The following is a 5,530-nucleotide window of genomic DNA, read 5'->3' as shown; positions in this document are numbered from 1 at the left end:
TATAATAATAATAATAAGAATAATAAGAATAATAATAATAATAATAATAATAATGTTAATTCAATATGGGCAATTTGGGAAAATGTATAAAAGAATTAAGGGCAAAAACGTAATATACTTGGTCAACATAAAAGGGCTTTAAGTTAAAAAACAAAAAAGCTCCCCTCCCCTAGCTTTTAGCTTTTGGCTTAAAATAAGTCATTTCTGACTTAAAATAAGTCACTTTGATAATTGGCAAACACTTTAATAAGTCAAAAACTGGCTTTTTAAGCCAGTTTGACCAGCTTAAAAGCCCATCCAAACAGGCTCTAAGCCCATCATCCACAAGTTAGATCATTATTTTTTAAAAACTAAAAGCAGAAGAGGCAGCATATCTATATCACCAATCGATAAATACCAACAAATAACAAAAGAATGAGTTTCTAACATTCTTAATACGTTCATGGATGCTGGTAGAAGATAGCAGGAGCCCCATGAAATTAGTCAAGGTGTGCACAAGACGAATGGGACACCACAATAATCAAAAGAAAATACTATAGCATCAGCTCAAAGTCTCCCACCACACTTCGATTTCAAAAATTACAACTTCTGTTGGTGCATCTAAAATATACAAAGATAAGGATAGAAGTTATCCTGAAAAATAGCAATGGTTTGCTTATATGGATACTGACCAAAATATACATCACATAACAGAGATATTTTCTATGCATGTGGATATGCCAGAAAGCGGCAGAAGCCATATAACAATTAAGAGTTTTTCCTTTCTTTTTTACTTTCCAATTTCCGAGGTGTTATACTAATGTACTTCTTTTAAATACATGCAACAAATAAAACAAGAAAAACTTGATGCATTTATAGGAAAAGAACAACTCCAATCCCCTTGATAAACCTCAAAGAAGCGACAATCAAATTAATCAGCACCTCTTCCTATATGGATGGCCCTTCACATATCTCATTCAAAGGAAACTCATTTTACACAATTTTATTTTCAGATTGTCGTTACAAGAATTAACATCATCTACTAAAAGGGTAAAAGGAAAGAGGTAATTGACATAAAGATACCAAAAATCATCAGATTAAGGTTGGTACCAGCACTTTGACATCACATCTAACATAATCATCAGGAACAATAGTCATTGTAGTCACACCAAAAGTGGTTTGGAAAGGGTAGAGTGTAGGCAAATCTTACCCCTACCTAAGAGATAGAGAGACTGAGAGACTATTTTTGATAGATCATCGGCTCAACAATTAATTTAGGATAATCTTAAACAGAAATTGAAATTGAAAACAGCAACACATCTTCTATAATACTTGAATCAAACAAAAAAAAAGAGAAACCATTAATCATATAAATTTTCTAATAGAACTGAATAAGAGAAAATAGAGGATTAAACTCAACCTTGAGGTTCCGAACAAAAGAATCGAAGTTGGAGACGGTGAAGCAGACATGAATGTGTAGAGAGCAATTCCTTCTGTTGGCTACAACTGAAGGTCAGTTCATGTGGCTGTTGCTGCTCAAATGACCGCTACTAAAAAGGAGGAGAGATTGACGAAAATGACATTAAAAAGCTTGTCTTTATCGGCTCTGCATATTGGATTTGGAGGATTTGTTGAGAGTTCTGCAGATGTTTTAGGGAAGAGGACGTTTGGAGAATTTGGTTCCTTCAAGATTTTTTGAAAGAGAGATGTCGAGAGTGAAGAACAATCGAGAAGTTGTTGTTTCAGAAGGAATAGATTTTTCAAGAACAACTGAAATACAACTTTAATTTAAAAACATAGACATGATTAAATTACTATTCTACGCTTGGTCGTCCCAGCTTCACCCATCCAGACCGCCACCGCCTCAGTAGCAGCAGCAGACATCGGCAGCGGCAGCAGCAAACTTGGATAAGTTTTAAATTTTTGAAAATTCATTTTTACTGCTTATTTAACACATATCTTTGTCCTATGGGTTCGATAACTAGTTAGAGTTTAACAAATGGAAGAGGAAATTTGAAGTTAGTGTTGGAAATTTGCAGTTATATTTTCTGATTTTAGTGAAGACGGGAAGGAATAACTAAAACAAGTTTCCACAGTACGATCAAGAGCCCAGAGGAAAGCTTGTTGGTTAGCCATGTCAGAGATACCTAGTGCTATGCAGTGCTTTAAACTTCAAATCACAGAATGAAACAGAACTAGGAGTAAGATTTACCACAATAGGACTAACATCAATTTTTTAAGCATACCACCGGGTCATATTTAGAGAGAAGAAGGCCAAATAATGATGCTCCAATAATCTACAGTAATTCACAAAAAGGAGAATTATAAAGTAAATGACAAAGACTTAACTTTGTTAACTTAAATGATAATAACTACAAAATCCAACTAAAGTATATTTGATAAACTGAACTCAACAGAAACAAAATATTGATATTTTTTTTAGTGAAGAGACCATTTCTTTTGAGGTTTAAGTGAACTAGGATTATCAACTTTAGCAAGTATAACTACACAAAGATTTAAAAATAGAAAAATACTATATATTTTTTTCCAAAATAATGGAGAATTTGCAAAAACATAGTATAGAACCATTAATTATGTATGATCAATTTTAGGTACTTACTGATCCTAAAATTGTCTGAGTCATTCTTGAATGTTATAATGACTGAAATCTCTCTATAATGACCACTGAAGAAATTTTAAATTGTTTCTTTTCGTGCTAGGCTATTGAGGAAGCTCAACATCTAAATAAGTTGTTACAAGACTATACTGCTATTTTCATCAAAGTAGGAGATAAGGTTTGGTGTTTTTAAATTTCTAAAGTTCAAGTATAAATGTTTTTTATAATGTGTTTGTGTCCATCTAGTATTGATACTTAGATTTAATTTTGTGATAATTTGTTTGTGTCCATCGAGTGTTGACACTTAGCTTTAAATTGGGTGATAATGTGTTTGTTTAACATAAGTACCAACACTAGTTGATCCTATTGATGACAAAATTAATTTTCTTGCAAGATCGATTTGTGTTCATTTAGTGCTGACACGTAGCTTTAAATTAGGTGATAATGTGTTTATTAAGCATAAGTACCAACACTAGTTGACTATTGATGACAAAATTGATTTCTTGCAAGATCGATTTGTGGTCATCTAGTGTTGACACTTAGCTTTAAATTAAGGTGATAATGTGTTTGTTAAGCTTAAGTACCAGCACTAGTTGATCCTATTGATGACAAAATTGATTTTCTTGCAAGATTGATTTGTGTCCATCTAGTGTTGACACTTAACATTAAATTAGGTGATAATTTATTTGTTAAGCATAAGTCCATCTAGTGTTGACACTTAACATTAAAGTAGGTGATAATGTGTTTGTTAAGCATAAGTACCAACACTAGTTGATCCTATTGATGACAAAGAAACGAGATACGAGTCAACTCCATGAGGCTAGATTTAGGCTAGGCTAAAAAAAATCATAAATCACACAATTACCTAGAAAGAAATTAATCACAACATTCTCATACTTGTAAAGAAATCCCATATTCATACAAACATAAGTTCAAGAGCAAACTAAATTACTTGAAAGATTAGCATTACTATTCAATATCGAAATTTCAACAAACACAAAATTATTATATATTAATCAAATCATTTAGAGCCGTAAACAGCTAAATAAGAGGTCACAACGAGCTTGACAGAAAATCGATGAAAAGATAACGATGAGCAACCATTTAGAGCTAAGGTTAAAACCAAAATCGATACAAACGTCATCAAGGAAATAGCCATGCTAACAAAGAAAATCAACTAACAGTAGTTAAAGAGAAAATCAACAGAAATAAGAGTATCTTGCTATTATTCAATTTACAGTCAATACTATATCAAGAAAGTGTAATAATCTAACAACAAAGCAACCCCAAAATGATGCCCAGTTAAGCAGAAAACAGGACAAACACACATTATTCAAATGGAAAACGAGGAATAAGATAAGGACGTTACCTTTAATCAAGGACGAAGCGATTCCACCACCACACAAGAAACTCTGAGAATCCGAACGAACAAAGCAGGGGTGTCAAAGATTCGAACAAGAGAAGAAACGACTTGTATATTTATATGTCAAGTATTCATTTACCCCAAGAGTGAGTTGTGTATTCACTGTAATTTTTTGCATCCCTTTTTTTCTGTTTTCTTAACCTTTGTCCTCCAACAGATAAGAATTAGGGAAAAATAGAAATTCCCAATTTGAATTATTGTACAAGGATAAGATTATACCCAATTCTTCAATAGTTTCAAACGGCTCGCCAATGATGGCCGTTCGATCTTGACGCTAGGACGAGTGAAACGTTGAGATTGTCCCACCTAGCACTGTTCGTACCGTTGAGGCAAGGCAAAGGGAGAAGACGACAAGGGCAGGATGTACTGGATCGTTCTTCACGTATTTTTGTCGTTTACCGCTATGAATTGACGGTGCGTGCTTCTGTATTGTTGACGTTGAGCATCGTTTAGGAACATTGTTGTTGACTCCGTCTGCTTCTGTGAATGATGCCGCTTAGCTGATGTCTCTCGTGAACCTGTAAATGAGCTAAAAATGTCATGCAAGTTTTCAATTAAAAAAAGGATAAGTGGGCCCCTTTTTTCTTTTTTTTACTTTTTTATTTTTAATATTAATACATGGGACTAAAGTAATAATTTTATAAACTTTCAGGTCAAATATAACATTTTTAAAATTGTGATAATAGGGATTAACATATTTCCATTAGTTTCTGATGTTTTTCTTTGCAGAGGAACACGGGACGAAGGCAAACTTCCAAACAAAAGAGAGCACATTTTTTTCAAATTTTTAGCTTCCTCTTCAACTTCATAATCATCAAACCTTTTGTATTGTGTTTCTTCCTCATACAAGGTAAATATTCTTCTCTTTTCTATTTCAAGATTAAAACTAGGGTTTCATAAAGAAGAAAATCATTATTATATGTCTATTATATTTTTTTGTTTTTTTGCATTGTATTTATTCCGTTTGAACTTGAAATTAACTCAAAAGAGCCTTTTGGCAAGTACAAAATTATTTTGTGTTAAATGAATTTAGTGAATCCAATTTAGTTGTTTCAGCTAACAACTTTTGTAGTTGTAGAACAAATAATATAATTATTAGTGTTTAATGTATTATAATTACTATTTTTCTACTGATCATATTTAATTAATTTTATACTATAATGTGTCAATATAAGAAGAAGAGAATTAGAACATCTTCATCCAATCTAGATTCTAGAGAAAATGTTGAGAGCTTAATTGTTGCTAGAAAAAGAGGTACTGCAACACTTCAAAGTATCAGTGGACAACCATCTAGAGAAGAAAAAAGTTGTGAAAATAGCGGCAAGCAATCTAGTGAGATGGAAAAAAAAATAGTAAGAGAAGCAGTGACTTATCAGGTGAAGAAAAAAGTGATGAGAATAGCAACAAAAATTCAAGCGAAGAGAAAAAAGATGATGAGGTCAAGCATCGAAAAAATGTGTGTTTGATTCATATTCATGGGTTCGAGTAAGCTTTGATCTTATCGTTAGCTA

At 32.5% G+C, this 5,530-nt stretch overlaps 1 long non-coding RNA gene across 1 annotated transcript; it reads right to left on the bottom strand.

The window, feature by feature from the left end:
* Nucleotides 1–149: 149 nt before the first annotated feature.
* On the bottom strand, nucleotides 150–4,525 carry LOC102578330 (uncharacterized). Its single transcript, XR_001474016.1, has 2 exons — nucleotides 3,966–4,525; nucleotides 150–2,276 (listed from the first exon to the last, which is right to left on the bottom strand). It is a non-coding gene; the product is annotated as an uncharacterized lncRNA (long non-coding RNA).
* Nucleotides 4,526–5,530: the final 1,005 nt, after the last annotated feature.

This window comes from Solanum tuberosum, unplaced genomic scaffold, assembly GCF_000226075.1.
Source record: "Solanum tuberosum cultivar DM 1-3 516 R44 unplaced genomic scaffold, SolTub_3.0 scf00143, whole genome shotgun sequence".
Lineage (NCBI taxonomy): Eukaryota > Viridiplantae > Streptophyta > Magnoliopsida > Solanales > Solanaceae > Solanum > Solanum tuberosum.
This window is presented reverse-complemented; position numbering and strand designations above follow the sequence as displayed.